General features: G+C 30.3%; 1 long non-coding RNA gene across 1 annotated transcript in view; it reads right to left on the minus strand.

Annotated features, from left to right (window-relative positions):
- Window positions 1–9,126: 9,126 nt before the first annotated feature.
- Window positions 9,127–19,236, minus strand: part of LOC136796306 (uncharacterized) — a 421,904-nt gene continuing 411,794 nt past the window's right edge. The window contains exon 3 of the long non-coding RNA XR_010844012.1: window positions 9,127–9,188. This is a non-coding gene — a long non-coding RNA (uncharacterized lncRNA). The remainder of the gene's footprint in view (window positions 9,189–19,236) is intronic.

Raw genomic sequence — 19,236 nt, forward strand, 5'->3', positions numbered from 1 at the left:
TTTTTTTATACAGTTGTAAATATCAACAAATAAATAAAATAAATAAATAAATGAATTAATTATAATCCTGACCTGAGTGTAAGGGAGGTTTTAAATAATTTGTTTATATGATAGTTGATAGTGTTAATTTGATCTAAAATAAAAAGTTTTAAAAATTAATAAAATTTAATATTAAAAATAAGGACTTTCGAGGTATCTTATGATTTATATTTTGTTATAGAACATCGTAAAAAAAGGTAAAAATTAATCTTTTTTATAGAGGTTTTCCTTTTATTTTCCCTTAAATTTAGAGGAGCGTTGGAAATTGCGGACAGTTTGTACTGTTTGTTCAATCAGTCGGGACCAATAATGAATATTCATAGTGATCGCCGAAACGTAAACATGAACTTTTTTTTCCTCCAGTGGAGGCTTCCTTCGGGATTAATTCAGGAGTCAGGTCGATATCCGCTCACTGCCTTGAGCTTCACTGACCCTCTAAAATAATTCATTCCTATTCGTTGCCTCCGATATGGCCGCTCTTCCGTTAGTAATATAGTAACTAATTTACAATAGTTTAATTTCAATTACAAATACTAAAAATACAATGAAAAACCAACAATTAGATTATTCTTTAAGGATTGAAAAACAATAACTAGAATCTTTAAAATAGCAGTTAAGCTTCTCCTTGGCAACCAATGATTAAAAAACAAACTAATTTTTCTTTACAAAAGGAAGATAGTCTGGATGTGGAAAAAAATAACATAAATAAAAATAGTAATTAAACTATTTAATGTGAGCCAATGTTTTGCCCCACTTTTCAGTGCTTTATCAGGGCTTATAGAAATCAGAGGGAGGGGGATGGAAGAGACCACAAACAATTTTGTTGTTTTATTTTTAAAAAAATTAATTTCAATTAACCACAAAAATTATTAAATAAAAAAAATTCAATTTTACTAAATAAAATTAATTACATTTTGTTATATAAAGTCAATTTTTTTTTAAATTTAATTTCATTCATTTTTGTATTTACTTTCACTGCAAAAACCCTGTAAGTAAACCCTGCAAAGTAATGTGAAAGGTATGCTCACATTAAATATTTAATTATTATTTGTAATTTTTTTAACCATTTTTTTGGACCATCTTCCTTTTATAAATTACACACGGTCAATAAACGATCTTTCAATTAATTTTTTCTTGTTATTTTTCTCTTAATTTAGTATAATATGAACAGTAATTAAAAAAACAAAGTTGGTAAAGCCTCATTTCTATGGATTTAATAAAAAAAAGGTGTACTCCTTATTATTTATTGTTTTAACTATTTTATTTTTAAGGTGAAATCCTGCATATGTTTTTGTATAATATAATTTTTCTTTATATAAAAAAGTAAGACGAAAACGAAGTATTAAAAAACTTGCATTGCCACACAAAGCATTAATCTTCAAACTCGGAATCTTCTACGGAATTTTAGGAGTGACTGAACGGCATTGGATGTGTTATTTTTAACAAGATCTCAAGATTTGATGTCACCGGATTTTTTGTTTTAAATTATCAAAAACACCTATTTATTTGAATGATTTTATATCTTTACAAAGGAGGATAATGGAAACTTGCCGTATAACAGATGTCCAGTACTGTAAGACTACTGATAATGTGGAAGAAAGATGCCGAGTCTGGCTTAGTCCTCAAGGTAACCACTTTTATGTTCATATATAAATCTGTACTTATGGATTTGGGCTTCGGGGCTTTTCAACTTAACCATAGAATTCCTCTCGTATCTAATCCTACTAATCCAAAATCCTAAATGCTCCTTACTATGTCACAGTCATCCATCAGGACAAAGTTCAGTATGCTGCCGAATTGGCCAGAACCAGATATCAATACTTCCACGAAAAACATTCTAACCACCCAAACTCACTTGTTTCTAACCCGGCTTCTCTTTTACTATCTGATAATCCTTCTAAGCGTCTAAGAGAAGATGGTATCGAGATCTAATCCTTTAGAAATATCAATGGGGGAATTCTTAACATGTCTGTGTCACGCCATTGTAGATATACATAATTATAAGCCTGAATATATTACTTACTGAATATATATATATATATATTTTTTTTTTTTTAAAATTCTTTATTTAATGTAATTTACAACTGTACAAAATAATACAATAGGTAAATATGTAGTATGTTTCATATACACTTGAAAATCCTGGGAAGGAGCCACCCATTGGTGGTACTTCAAACATGAATTTAAATTAATGGCCATCTTCTTTTCAGACGCCTCGGAAGATATCAGCGATTGTTAAGGATGAAAGATTAAGAATTAATGGGTTAGGATGGTTAAGTAGTTTGGAATGAAAAGACACATTTGGGTCAAATTTGCAACGAATGGGATGTTAAGGTCTTTGTGAATGAGTTTATTTATGAAGTAATAAGGAGCATCAAGGATTTTACGTAGGATTTTGGATTGTAACGATTAGATGCGGGAAGAATTTGATGGTTTAGTGGAGCCCCAGAGCTCAATTCCAGATGTCCAAATTGGTCTGATTATTGTAGTGTATACTAATTTTTTGTAGTGAATGGGAAGTTTAGAGCGTTTGTCAAGTAAGTGTTGTAGCAATCGGAATCTACGATCAGTTTCTTGTCGTTTCAATCTTGTGTGTGGATTCCAAGTAAGTCTCTTGTCAAGATGGAGTCCTAAGTATCGAATCTGTTCAACAGGCATTAGTGGTGTATTTAGAAAGGATACTGTAGGACAGGAGGGCAGAGGTTTACGACTGAGAGTAAAGGTGATCTGGTGGGATTTGTCAGGATTTATTTTGATTCTCCAGTTTTTACACCATTCTTCAATAGATCTTCAGCCCCTCATTAAAAAAAATAATAAAAAATAAATTAAAAAAATGGTTACCTACAGCCCATATAGCCCTGTTCTTTTATTCTTCTTGTATTAGTTCTAGTGCATAAGGGTGAAGAACTCCAAAAATTGGACAATTCAGCTTCACAAAGCTTTCTTCCTAGTATTACCATTTGGATATTTTTAAACAACGTGTTTTCACTCTAATTTTTAACAGAAATGGAGACAATATATCGTTTAAAATAGCTCGAACGTTTTCAGTTTCGTCCTATTGATGCCGCAGAGAAATTTTCAAACTCAACATTTATCAACGTTGATAAAAAGTTCTACGAATCAACTATTCAGGTCCTGCCTGATATTGGGTCTGGTATTCAAACTCGTACAGATCAGATTTTGGTATTGATCGAGGATTTTTTTTGTCTATCTGAACCTTTTTTGAAGATGATAAGCTTATAGTATTAGTTTATACATGCAAGTATACAAACTCTAATATTTTTTGTTTCATCATCTGGAAGGCTATTAGTGATATTCTAGGAAGTATACAGGTGCTTTTACACGTTTGCAAAAAATGGCTAACTCGCTCATATGTTAGCGTGTGGGCGGGTTATTTGAATTATCTGGTACAAGTTTGCCTGAATTTGCGGCCGACCCGCTGAGTGTCGGTTTTATAGTACAAATCTAAGTGCTGCATCTACACGTTTGTTTTCAGTTTGCTTTAGAACTTTTTACATATACATATTTGTGCTCTTCGTGTTTTAATTAATAGAAAAATTTCCTGAACTTTGTAGTTAAAAATTAACTCTTGTTTATTAACTCAAAATTCTATTGATTTGGAGTAAATTGATCGTTTCAAATCTTGTTAATCAACTTTAGCATTTTTTATTAAGCATAGCACGGACATATTTTTATGAAGACATATGTCTATATGTCTATTTAATTAATATAAAAAAGTCTCTAATAAAAATTTTAGAACGAAGGTGGAATTTATAAGTTATGTAGTGAGTGCTATTTATATAAATGTTTATCATCTACTACTTACATTGCTGATATTTACGATTCCTTTTCATTTCGCCTTTTTTTCGTTCTTTTTTTTATAGTAAAAATAGATAAAATGGAATATAATAGCTAAAAAAAATTAAATGAAAAAACAAGTATGTGAATAGCGACGTATGTTGCTTCCTTTGTTTACCAAGCATTCGTACAAGTCATCGATTTGTGGCAGGTGGCAAATTTATAGATCCATCATAAGATTAATAAAACAAACAAAAAATAGGAAAAGGACTGAACCACATCTTAGTTGGAGGAACCAAATTACTCAATATTTGGGCGATAACTGGAGGCTTGTTGCTAGGGAAAGTACCTGATGGAAAAAGTTAGAAACAATATTTAGTTAAAACAATAAAATAAAGTATATAATATAAGATAAGGTATAAAATATCTACTAAGTCTCAAACGCTCTTTATTAACATTTCAAGTATCCAACAATTGGAGGGCAAAATAGATACGAAAAAATAAAACAACTATTGAATGATATAATGTATCAACAAATCATTTATAAAAACAAACAGACCAGAAATTTAATTTTTACAATATAATAATTATACATAAAGAAAATAACACGTTCAAAAGAGAAATTGAGTTTATTTATATATCAGAAAATATTAATCTTACACTGAATTTTAAAACAGACCCAATAAATTTGAACCAACACTATGAAGAAATATTAAGTAAACTTAATTTGTGAATAATATGGTCAAATTTTATCTTACTATTTATAATTACCTTAACATCCCATTCGTTGCAGATTTGACCGAAAACAGATATGCGTCTTTTTATTCCAAATTCCTTAACCATCCTAACCCATTAATTCTTAATTTTTCATCCTTAACAATCCCTGATAATCCTCCGAGGCGTTTGAAAAGAAGATGGCTACGGGGCCTTCTAATTTAAATTAATGTTTGAAGTACCACCAATGGGTGGTTCCTTCCCTAGATTTTAAAGTGTATATGAAACATACTACATATTTACCTATTGTATTATTTTGTACAGTTGTAAATTACATTAAATAAATAATTTAAAAAAAACAAACTATTTATAATTACCTTTGACAGGATTTTTAATAATAAAAGAAATAAGAATTTAGACCAAAATACACTTTGTAATAAATTTATTATATGGCTGATCTGATTGTAAGGAAGGTTAAATAACGTTGATAAGTGAGTGATAGAATTGTAATATGTGAGTGAAAAAATAGGAAATTAAACATAAGATAAGGCAAGCTTATTAATAAATTAATATGACTAGGTATTGTTTTAATGGATTACTCTGAATAAAATTATCAGACTTGGGCAGAATAACAACCATAAAATTTTATTAGTTAGATGGGAGGTGTAAAATTATAAAATTATATTAAAGTATGCTAATTTATAATTAATAATGTTTAAAATTGTAATAATGAATAATAAAGGCTGTTATTTAATAAACAGTCTTTGAGGGCGGCTGACACGTTGGACGTTTAAAATATTAATAAATAATGTTCGAGCCTTAAATGGACACAATTAAAATTATTTAAACAATAAATCCAATATCGAAGAAGTCATACAATTATATATAAAATATTTATTTTATTTTTAGTAATTTGATTACTCTATTTTGTTTGCAGAGTGATATAAGAGTTCAGAAGTATATAAGTACAAATCAGGGAAATCGTATCAAGTAAAAATACAATAATATTGGTACATTAAAAAACAATTAAGTCGTCATATCAATGCTTAATGAATTAATGTTTAATATCAGTTAAGCCGCAATTATACAGACCGCGCTTAAATTCTGAATTTTCATAAACGTTTTGTTGTGTTTCCATAGTTGTTATGGCAACAGTCATAATGTTTTGATTATTATCATAACAACAATGGAAACACAAAAACATGACAATTATATATTTTACTTAACCAAACAAATATGTAATGCGAGGAAATTTCGCTACCATAAATATAAAGAAGTCTAATTTGTGAAAAAATATGCGATGCGTGCATCCCACCAGATTTAATTTTTAATTGCGTTTCATTGATTTTTTTTTCCAATCTTGATGAAAAATATGATATTGTTTTGTTCTTTAAAAACTTGGACCTTGAAGAATGTTAATTAAGAATAAGAGTAATCAACTTTTAATTGAAAATTTAATGAGATGTATCAACCTTCAAAAGACTCGTAACACTTCCACTCTTAGAATCGACAATCGCTTGTTTTTTTCGTTTCTGTTCTTGTGGATAAAATTTAAAATGGTGGTTATGCGAGATTCAATTGAATTTACATGGTAAAAAAAATACTTAAAGAAATATATGACATGTCACTTTTTACTTATTAACTAGATCGTCAAAAGCATCCGTGATTTTTTATTATATCAAAGGTGTCTTAGTATTCCATATATTTGTAAAAAGTGGAGTTTGTGAAAAAATTAGGAGGCTTATTGGACCTATAAATTATCTTTATTTAATACTGCCATAATTAACCAGAGATAAAGGATAATAAAACTATCATCAGCAATAACTAAATAATTAAGCTTTTTTTATTACACAACCCAAACAATAAGCAACGCAATTTCTCTTGATCAATGTTTTCACAAAAAGGTGATTTGGTCAGCATCGAGGCCCAACTGCCTAGGTTTATTGCATCTTATCTTCTCGAAGATAGCTCATTTGAACCATAATTATATTCCTTAATATTCAGAACTAAAATCATTCAAATTCGATTGGGTTGACTCAATTACCAATAAAGTCGAATTTATGAGCATTCTTTTATTCAATTTTTTTGTAAATAAGAAATTTTATGAATTATTAGCAATTTAAAAGTAAAAAAGCTAAAAGGATCCTGATTGTGCCGTAGCAGTGTAACTGTGAACAGTTTATTTTGTGGTTTACGACAAACTAAATATTGTCTGTGAATCAGATCAAAGGAAGTGTGAAAAAGGGAAGAAGAAACTTCCATTAAACTTCAAAATAAATAACATTGAAAACAAACCATCCATCGATGTAGCTTACCTGGGTGTAACCTTTGATAAACATTTGAGATTTAGGGCGAACTTAAATGAGAAAATAAATTTCCTGAGATTGAAAGATTATATATAGTACTCAGTAAGTTTCACGATGGAAAATTTGGTTTGTTGTTCTGTGGAAATCCAGACCATCTGACTTAGGTAGCTATAACTCCCACAGTTTTATGACAGCATTCGGTAATATGTTTTTATGTTATATATCCCAATATCTTGAGCCATGTATTTTTTTAAAATAATTTATTTATTATTATTTACAACTGTATACATATATACACATCAAGTAAATTTGCTGTAAGTGATATTATGACATGATACAAACATGTGGAGAATCTACCAATTGATAGAACTCCAAAAATATTTCTAAAGGAGTAGATCTCGAGGTCATCTTCTTTTTAGACGCCTAGTAGGGATTATTAGGCTGTGAAGAAGAAGCCAGGCTAGAAACGAGTTGGTTTGGGTGGTTGGAAAGTTTATTATGGTAGGATTGGTTTCTGGTTCTGGCCAAATCGTCAACATAGGGGACATTTAGGTCCTGATGGATGATTTGATTTGTGACAAAGTGTGGACCATTAAGAATTTTACGAAGGATTTTGGACTGTAAGGATTGGATTCGAGAGGAATTAGAAGGTTTAGTGTAGGCCCATAGCTCAACCCCGTATGTCCAAATAGGCCTTTTATAGTCATGTAGATCTTCTGTAATGGATTGGAAGTTTGGACCGTTTGTCTAGTCCAGGGACTGCTATACAATACAAGATACTGTAGACTCGAACAAAAGCCAGTTCTACATCAAGAAAGACTCCCGAGCAGTACATTCCGCGCTCCAATGAAGACGAGACAACATCAACCACACGATAGCATTGCTAGATAGTGGAGTGGGATGTTCGGAATCCAAACTGGTGATCTGGGATTATGGAATCTAGGATGGGGTACAGGCGTTTTGAGATAAGTTTCTCAATGATTTTTCCTATGATAGGTAACAGAGAGAAAGGACGGTAAGAGGATGGGTGTTTTGGCGGCTTTCGAGGTTTGGGAATCATTTTGATTATGGATAATTTGCATGGGTCAGGAAAATATGTGGATCTGAGGACAGCATTGTAGATGTAGGTGAGGAATATAACAGATTTTCGAGAAGATCCATGTATTTTAAATCCAAAAAATGTACAGTTTTTGAAATTTGAATGATGAGATTTAATAGCACACGAATTAGAGAACGAAAGGCCATTTCTTGAAGCCATTTTTCATTTTCTCGCCGTTATCATCACAAATTTTAGTTTTAGACCGTAATCATCAGGTCAAATTTAGTTTCTCTTTAAACCTACCATTGTCTGGCCTTTCTATTTACAGTTATTTATTTCTCATTAGTTATTTTGTAATTTACTTTATAAAGTTTTAGTTCTATTCTCTGTATCTTATTTGTTTCACCTAAACGGTTTTTTATATTTAGTTACATATGCTGGCAACTATTTCCACTTGGTTTAACGTATATTTTGTACGATATGGCATTCTATCAACCTTCCAGATTCCACTCACTCATGACAGTAATTCCGCCCGTCAGTAAATTTCCTTGTAGATTTAAAATGTTTCTTCCTCCTTCCCACCCACACACATATCAATTTTACTTTGTTCCTTCCTTATTCACTTTTCCAGACATTCTATATTTATTTAAGCTTATTACTTTTTACTGTATGTATTGCTGTTCATCTTTTAGCCATTTAGCATGTATTTCGTTGTATTTCTTGCCCATTGTATAATTTATATCGTTTTCTTTCACACAGTTCACTATGTTAATTTCTATCTTTTTACTATTCATATATTTCTAACCATTTAAATATCTTAATTTGTTAAAAATGACCCAATGTATACCGATCTCCCTTGTTTACGATATTTTTATATTATTCAATTTATCTTGAAAGTAGTTTAATCTACTAATAAAAAAGAAATGGAAATACTGTAGGAAAAAAGACAGTCAGCCCTCCTGTTCCTGCTTTCTGGACGGATCCACGCCCATGAGCAAGGAACAATAGCTCTTTTTCATCCAACTCCTTGGGCTTCTCTAGGTACCTTTAAAGAACCCTGGAGTAGGACTAATTAATGTCGAGCCCTTGTCCGATCTCTCGCTCACTTAATTATCCTTCAGATAGTGCCGACTCTTGATCTTGTAGACGATTCACTTATTGTTCTAAATTATATAAAGTGTAATAAATAAAATAAGAAATTGTAATAATTGTAAAATAAAATTGACTTACAGGTTGTGTTAAGGTAGGGATCGACCAGGCAGTCTCTCCACCCCCCTCCACCTCAGTATCATCTGCAACATAAAAAAAAGTAGGATTACTTGCTTATTTAATTTGGAATCGCAGAAATAAAACTATAATTACATATCATTATAATTGTAATTGTGAGATCACAATTACAATTAAAATCTAAACCAAAATAATTTCAATTACCAATTACATTCTTATGTAATTGTTATTTTCCCCTAGAACTTCAAGCAATTATAATACGATCATAAGTAATTGTAATTGTAATTAAAAATAAATAACATCTGTTATTCAGTTTAAGATCACGGGCTGACGTATAGTTTTATGAACATATTAAGGTTTGCTTATATTTTTTCCAAGATGTAGAAAATAAATATAATATCGATTATATCATCAAGCACTTACGTCTAAATTTATTCTAAATATTAGGATTACGGTTTTAAGAAATATGTTCTAATAAACTGAATTTGAAGAAAACGTTCGCATTTGCATAAATGAGAAAACTCCAGATTTCATTGATAATCCAGCATTGGAAATTAAAGTTCTTTTATTTGGACTTGGGATAGTCTAATCGAGGAATATTTGAAAAACGCCTAAATTAAAAAAGGGCCTGAAATAACAATTCCTAAGGGTCAAGAAATAATAGTACCTGTTATTGCAATTACTTAGCAGCAAGAGAATCTGAATTACAACTACATTAATCGTAGTTGTGTCTCACAATTACTTCAGTGTAATTTTTTATGTTTTGGATGATTTAAATTATCTTAGTGCAATTATAGTGTAACTGAAACATTACCAAGTTACTAATGTAATGATTCCTACCCAAGTCTAGTGCGAATAAACCCATTTTCTCTTCTGTAGTAAGTCCTACAGAAGAGTTGTATATTTTAAATAATTTGTGCATATTTAATGCAAAAAACATATTACATGTATCAATATAATCGTTTGTCCCAATGTAGTCCAAGGTAGCTGATCTGTTCGACAGGGGTAAGAGTAACATTATTAAATGAAACTGTAGGTTTACGACGAAGGGTAAAGGTGATTTGAAGGGATTTGTTGGAATTTATCTTAATCCTCCAATTACAACAAGATTCATCGAGGGCTGTGATATGGGATTGGAGAGTTTGGGATACAATTAATGGGTTAATATTATTAACTGCGAGCACACATGTGTCTTCGGCATAGTGGTGAGGATAGTGTTAGGATTGGTTGGAATGTCAGTTGTATAGACGGTGTAGAGGATGGGACCAAAGATACTACCTTGAGAAACATAATTATTTTTATGTTCAATATATCTATAGAACATTATTGCTTTATTTAAATATTTTTGTTGCTTTTCTTTTCTTTAATTCATTTTTGTCAGCTTCTTTTTCCTCAAGCTTATTTTTCTTTGTCAATATTTCCAACCCAAAAATAATAATTCCCAAAGCATACTCTACCTGGCAGGAGGAAAGCTTATCACTTGAGTTCTCTGTTCAGTAACACCAGGGTTAAAGTGAATAAACAATAAGATCAACGTAAGACAAATATTTATTTATATTCATATAATATAAATATCTATTAATTTATTCACTAGCGTAACCTTCATTTAAATAAAAAAAATAATTGTATACTAAGTACAGGTGAAATAACTTTGTTCATCATATTGCAAAAAGGTATTAGAGATTTCTCTTGGATGTTCTTTAATAAAAATATATATATATGAAAAAGACAAAATCAAACCGAAACACTTCGTGCTTCCAGGCCAGTTGAATCAATCAGTTCAGAAACACCTCTCCAACACATCTTCCAGCAAGAAGACAAAAACCTAAGAGTGAGAATTACTGAGAACTTCTTATTCACTATTAAATTATTGCATCAAAGAACTTTCATAAAAAATAAAATCATGGATATTTATTATTTTTATTAATCGTGAAAGAAATCCATTGACATCCATATTTTTACAGTATAATTTTTTCAATACATCTTAATGCATTATTCTTCTTTTTCAATTGGACATTGATTTAAATTATTTAAGATTCTAAAAACAATATTGAAGCAAATACAACAATAATAACAGTTATTACTGTGTTGCTTATAGTAGAAGGATAATAGGTATTTATTGACAGTTATAATTTAATTTCGATTATCTTTTTATTTATTTATTCTCTTGGTTCTTTTCTTTTTATTTATGTGTGTGTATATACATATTTTGAGATTTAATTAGTGTTTACAATTTAAATAAAACTTTTATAATAGGTTCAGTTTTGGTTACTGACTGGAAAGGAGAAATACGGCATGAATGAGAAATTTAAGCAGTTACAGGAAAAAAAAAATACAACAACGAAGTAATTGCTTGTAAGTTGTAAATATCTTAGTTACTATGATATTTAATTATAAAAATTGGAAAATTAAAACAAAATAGAAATATTAAAAAATGTCCAGCACAGATTTTTAATTTTTTTTTAACTGGAAATCAAATTGTCGAAATTGATTATCTAGTTTTGTTGAAAAAATAAAATTAAAAAAGTTTTGGATCTAGCAAAGAGCAGTGACCTGATATTCCAACATAAATTGCTAAAATTTAAAATTAATTTTAGAAATCATTAATTTTAGTATCCATGTTCATAATATGAGAGATTCAAAGGCTTTAATGTTCTGTTTGCTTAAAATGAAATATACCTACTATTTCCCTAATAAATAATAAAAATATTTTAAATTAATTATTTTTGTTTTTAAGCTTTTTTAAATTGTAGATTGATATGCCATATACGATTCATAGATTTTTATTTTATTTTAAGTATTTCGAACACTAGAGTTATTTTAAAATAGACAATGTTAGTAAATTACAATATTAAATTATGCATCAATTTATACACACTGGAATTAAATTTGGACTTTATATAATCATAGATATTAAAAAATTTTTAAAAATAAAAATGTTTTTCTGTCGTTGTGGAATCTTCTTTCAACATCTATAAATCTGAATCTTCTTTTTTTTACATGAGAATTTTAGGTATGTTTTTAATTACTTTCATCCATGTTTTTGTTTCAGTTTTTTTTATAATTATATTTTAAATAATTTTAGTTATTTACTTTATGCGTGTGTTAAATTTAATTTTGGATTAAGTTAATTTTTATTATTAGATAGTTTCGGTTTCACTAAATCTGTTTATTAGTTATATTGTTCTATTCGCTGTGTACTCTGTTGTTATTATTTATGAATAAACAAGCAGTTATTCAATTCAAGTGTATACAACGTATTAAATGCTTAATAAACAAAATCGACCAAGAATAATTATTCCTTTTTTAGAATGAAATGAAACTGTGTACTGACCAACTCAGTCTGACAGTCCTACAACCAATTTTTCAACAGAGCATGACAACAGTTATTGTTGTTGGAACAACATACTGTACATTTAACTGTGGAAGGGATTGGACAACAATTGGTAACCAATTCCAACAGGGCCCGATCCACAGTCCATTTATTGCCGAGACCGGATTCGGAATTAATTGAAGACCGATGCTTTTGGCATTTAATCTAGCTACAGTCTACGGTTATTGATCAATTAGTTTGCAAATATTCAAAGAGAATCCATACATTTGTAAACAATTGTTTATTCCGAGTCGACTTATTTATACATATAAATATTTTGACTCCAAGTTCCACGAAAGTCCATATTTTCGTTTATTTATAATAGTGAAAAAAATATAAGTAAGTACACTGTATGACTGCCCTACAGTTTCATTTAATGATGTTACTCTTACCCCTGTCGAACAGATCCGCAACCATGGACTACATCGGGACAAACGATTAACCTGGAATCCTCACAAAAGACTGAAAAGACAGGAAACTGCACGTCGATTCCGACTATTACAGCACTTACTAGACAAACGGTCTAAACTTCCAACACATTACATAAGACTGATGTAAGGCCAATGTGGAAATATGGAGTTGAGCTTTGGGGCTCCACTAAATCTTCGAATTCCTCTCGTATTCAATCCTTACAATCCAAAATCCTTCGTATAACCCATTCATCAAAATAAATTATGTAAAATCATACATAAAGACCTTAATGTTCCCTATGTAACCGATCTAGCCTGAACCAGATATCACTCCTTCCATTATAAACTCCCAAACCACTCAAACCCCCTAGTTTCTAACCTTGCATTCCTGACAATCTACACGCTAACTACTAATAGGTAGTTTCTCTACACGCCTGTAACACTCCAATTTAACTTAGATCAGATTTACTAAATGTATTATAATGTACAGTTGTAAATATTAAAAAAAAAAAAAGAAAAATTACACTGTGGCATGATGTAAAGAAACTAGGGAATTTTCTATCTGATTTATATGTTAAAAGGTTTGGGTATTTTTTCCCTGACAACTTAGATAGGCAGGTGCATCGACTGCTTAGAAAAAATCGATTTCTCGAGTCGCTCATTATAAAGAAGTACAATTCCCTTGGAGTCCGTCGATTATTTATTCATGTGAGTCAAAGTTAGAGTGGGAGACTTTTTTCTTTATTGAGGAATATTACTTATCATTTTAATTAAAATTGAAAATATATAGTTAAATAATAATAATATTTAGTTTGGTTACTTCATTATAATACAAAATCAAAAAGAAATTTAAAAAACAGGGCCTGCTAATAAATAAGAGCCTACGGCCTTTAACGAAATATTTTATTTTTCTCTGTATATTTAAATGTTCTAATAAATAAATATTATATCATAATATTTATCTAATAAATTAAATAAATATTTAAATGTTCTACTGTAAGAAAAGAGAAGCTCGTGGAGTTGAGATGCTGGTCATGGTCCAGAATTAAAAAAACTCCCAAAAGACCGATATAGGAGGCGGAACTTCGTGGTAGCTTTATGTCCCACCTAAGGGATTCTAGAATTCAATCAATATTTTATTGACCAAACAGCGCGTATAAACCAATAAAACAAAGTCATATAATTCACAATTTCAAGAGAAAAACTGTCTAATGTTTTAGGGACCTAAATAAGAATTGAAATCGATTATCAAATATTTGTAGATTTCTTTTTCAAATTTAAATTTATTAGAATATAATAAGGCCTATTAGGACATACGGAGTTGAGTTTTGGGGTCCAAACTTCCAATCCATTACAAAAGACCGATCTACATGTCTATTATAAGGTCTATCTGGACATACAGAGTTAAGCTATGGGTATCCACTAAACCTTCGAATTCCCTTCGTATCCAATCCTTACAATCCAAAATCCTTCGTAAAATCCTCGACGCTCCTTACTTTGTCACAAATAAAATCATACATAAAGACCTTGATGTTCCCTATGTAACCGATCTAGCCCGAACCAGATATCATTCCTTCCATTATAAACTTTATTTTAAGATTTATATTCTTAAATTAAGTTTTTACCTGACCTTAATGTTCCCTATGTAACCGACCTAGCCCGAACCAGATATCATTCCTTCCATTATAAACTCCCTAACCATCCAAACCTACCAGTGTCTAACCTTGTCCCCTTTCCCATTCCTGACAATTTCCGAGGTGCTTGAAAATAAGATGGCTACGAGACCTTGTAATGTAAAAACGTTATAAGAGTGCTATCAATGGGTAGTTTCTCTACACGTCTGTTGATGGAGTGATCTCCATTATAAACTTATGTCAAATTTACTAAATGTATTATTATATACAGTTGTAAATCTCAATAAACATATACAAAAATTTATTAAAATGTAACGAATGTATTTTTAGCGCCAATTTTGTAAAAGTTATCTTAAATAAAAATTCCTTTTTTTTAATACAAAACAAATTAATACGGCAAATGAAAAAGAAATTATTGTTTAAAATAATTTGCTAAGCCAAAGGAGATAATTCTAATAATTTAATTAAATTAAAAGTATTGGACTTTCAAGCTCTACTTTGAGGATTGTAAAGCGATGTTAGAAACCAGTTTATGCTAACGAATACAGAATTATTAATTTAAAGATGGATATTAAGGTAGAAGCTAGATCTGCAACATAATTGACATAATAAGGAAAATTAAAGTTTATTAAATTTCAGAAAGCTCAATCTAATCTAAGTCGCTAATAGACACGTGCCGCACTAAATACGCTAGAACAATATTCTTATTTCCTTCATATAAAATAATGTTTTCGTATTATTCAATAAAAGTAATCAACTTTTTTTTAATTTCTTTAATACCTAGTTGGCCTTACATGGTAACACTTATTTTTAATTTATTATTTATTACAGGACCGATCTGCAATAAGAGCCTTAGCACATGGTGAAGAGTTTAAAGTGTACTGCGTGCAGAAATTGATTAGGCAATATCTCATAATAAAGGAAAAAAATGGTTAAGATGGGCAGAACATGTGGCTCGAAGCAATCCATCAGGACGTCTTTAGACAACATTGAATGCCATTATAGTTGGCAAGAGACCACGTGAGAGGCCAAAAAAAAAGGATTGATATAGAATCGACAAAAATATGAAAGAGCTACAAGCACCAAACTGGAAAGAAGTAGCCCAAGACAGGCAGGCGTGGAGAAGGCTGGTTTGGGCTGCCAAAGGTCTACAAGGTCTGCAGAGCAAACCGAAAAAACATTGGACCATTATAAAAAATAAGAATAAATAATAAAAAAATAGTTAACAACTTTTTAATTGCTGACGTTTCGTCCCACTTTGTCGAGTTTCATCAGGGTTGTTTTAGTTGAGATCAATTCTAAGCAGTGTTTCGACTGTTTGATCCTGACCAACTTCATAATTTTAATTAACTCTCCAACATTGTAAGCTATTGTACATTTAACTGTTGATAGTTAGGAGTGGAATTTAGTAAACCATTTTTTGATGAAGTCATGCATCGATTCCACTTGTAGAACGTGACGTCTTTTAAACCAGTGGGAATATCCTGCGATTCAGAGGACCATGTTTCGGAATCATTAGATTTCTATTTCGAACAGATTTGAATGAAATTTCATTCGTATCTTTGAAGGAAGGTATCTTTGAAGGTGATGCTTAAAGGTAGCCCAGATATGAAAGTTTATTTATGCAAGTTTAATATGATATATACTTCATCTTGAACAATCCTTATCCAACCATATCTTCAGAGACTGAAGTCCGAGAGTATACAGTTCGTTAAACCAATAAGTAAAGCATAGAAAAAAATAAGATTTGAAAAAAAAAATTACATGAAAAAATAAATGTAGAGATACATTTACAAGCAAATGATTCAAGATATTAATTTTAATAGGAATCTTAAGGCAGTAATGGGATGAAAATGTTTCCAAGAGGGCTTATTAAGAAGACTTTCAAAGTGACTGCTCCAGGAGAAGAAACTCAAATTGGCTCCGCTAACTAACTCTGCGAGGAAACCTTTGAAGTTTTATTAACAGATCAGCATATATATTTTTGAAGCGCCCGCAACTAAAAATTATGTGCTTTTCATTTGCATTAATTTCTTCGGGTAATTGGGAGAAGTTTGTGTCTGCTAAGTCACTTCTGTATATTATTCTAATTTTTAAAAGTAACAAGCTGGTAACCCATCCTTCGATAAACCAAAAAAAAAACACTGATTAGGAATAGAAACAAAAAAATATAATTTGTTTGAACGCTCTGAAAAAAAGTTTTAAAAAAAAATTGTATTTTACCTCCAATTCTGCTTTCAGGTAACAAATTAAATATAACATTGTAGATTTTTTGGTCTTATTTAAAAGCGTAAAACATTTCGATCATCAAGGCTTGTGGATTCTTATCATTATAAAGCTACACTCACGCATACATGTTGTGTAAACGAATAATGTGCATGATTCCACCAATGTAAAAAAAAAAAAATAATAAAAATAAATTTAAATCGAAGGAGGTCTAAAACGGTCTAAACATCCAATCCATTACAAAAGACTGATCTACATGACAATTATAAGGCTTATCTGGATATACGGAGTTGAGCTTTGGGGCTCCACATTGTCACAAATGAAATCATACATAAAGACCCTAACCCTAATGTATACATGTAATCGATCTAGCTCGAGGTTAGTCCTATTCTGCTTATTGTTGTAAATGCCTGTATCACTCCGTTTTGATCTTACGCCAATTTTACTTGATGTGTTATTCTGTAAATACAGTTGTAAATTGCAATAAATAAATAAAATAGAAAATCGAAGAAGAGCTATAATTTAGAAAGTAGGTGAATCACTTTTAAAAATTTGAACACCATTCTGTCCTAAGCTTCGCCATCTGTGATAGCTTCAGATAAATTTGAGGTTAGTCCCATCCCATTTATTATAAGGGGTATTCATAATCTTTGGTTTAACATGTTAAAGCGTGTTAAATGGAAAAACTCATGTTAAATCGAAAAAATTGCCTTCTTTTGCCGTGGTAAAACGAAATAACATTTAACATGGCTGAGAGTCTGTTACTTGGTCTGTTAAATGGAGAATGACGTCACACAATAGACCAGTTGAGATCGCCGCCATTTTTGTTGTTGTGACAGCTCAGTTTTTTCGTGTGTTTGTGGTATTCATATCCCTGTTATTAAACCAGAATGGATAAATTCAATGATACATTTGATAAAAGAAAAACAATGTAATTTCATTCTACTATCTGAAAATTTGTAAACGCTCGCCAGATAAAAATCTCACTATATGAACCATGTAATTATTCTTAGGGGACATATGTCCCAGAATAAAGTTATTTTTTCATTTCATTTCATAAGCTAAACTTTCACACAAATTCCACTTTTCACTCACTCTAGGCATGTTGTAATTAATTACTTAAATCAAAACTGAAGTAAACAATAACATGAGGGTCTGGAAGGAAGGTTATAAACATAAAGGCTTATACAACAAGTTGCTGAGAAAATCCGCTAGGGGCTCTTATGCATTTAACGGTTAACATGACGTCAAATAGGGCTGCTCACAATCTTATAGTTATAACATTTAACATGGTAAAACATTTAACATTTAACACAACATCATGAATACCCCTATAGTGAGGACATTCTTCAAAAAAATGCTTAATCATGAGAATGGACTGACAATGTTAGGACGGTAGAGGGAGGAGTTATCTGATCAGGTGAGAGTGTATGAAGACAGTATGGTCCATTCTCAAGTGGGTTAGAGCAACATCTTCGCTGCGGCCGCTGCAGTGGGATGTCGACCTTTACAATACTATACATAACTTAATAGTTTTTAATTAATTATTTTTATTATCTTGGACGTTTAAGGATATTACTTCCTCTCCAGTATGTAGAGGATATATTATTTAGTATATTTTACATTTACTAAATATTGAATATATAGTAAGGAAAAACTTCGAATTCGTCGTAGGAGGTAGTGGAAAATGAAGGGTATGTATACATAAATAAAAAGTATGTTTTAAAAAATAATTCACACGTAATTTGGTGAGTGTGCCATTTTTATAACTTCATTTAATTCATTTTGTTGGGATTATTAGTTTTTTTATTTTGGTTAATTTGCTCAAGTCTTTGGTTGACAGTATGACTAACTCCATAAAATTCTTTTTCAATATTTATTCTATAACAATTTAATATTGAAAAATTAAGTAATGAAGAGGATGAATCGTTAGGAACAATCTTCATTAGTCTAATCAACAATGTTTATACTTGAACATAAAAAATTGATTAAAAAATTATCATGCAAAGAAATATTCAGTTTTCAGACATACAAAAAACACACCTAGTTAATTAATTAATCATATGGTGAGATATTTCAAATAGGTTTGCCACTAAGAAAAAAGTAAAATAATGAAAAATAAAATGAGTTATAAATGAAAATAGGTTTTAAAAAAGTGGCAAACCAATTTCAAACAGTCTCTTTGCTATCGTCGACTATTGCCGCTGAAGACATTAACAATCTTGCCACTGCAGTTATAAATGCAAATTTTAGTTACTATTATATTTTCCTACGAGGAATATTGATAAAAGCACTTTTCTGAAAACGTTTGATATTGGACATAGTCACTAATGGATACAGCCAGATGTGATATTTCTGATAGATATAGAACTGTTAGATTCTATCACACCTAGCTGTATCTATTCGTAACAAGTTTCTAGTCCTGCTATATGTATTTTTATTATTATTATTTCTTTTATATATTTTATAA

Source organism: Halyomorpha halys, unplaced genomic scaffold (assembly GCF_000696795.3).
Source record: "Halyomorpha halys isolate HHAL.00 unplaced genomic scaffold, Hhal_1.1 Scaffold611.1, whole genome shotgun sequence".
Lineage (NCBI taxonomy): Eukaryota > Metazoa > Arthropoda > Insecta > Hemiptera > Pentatomidae > Halyomorpha > Halyomorpha halys.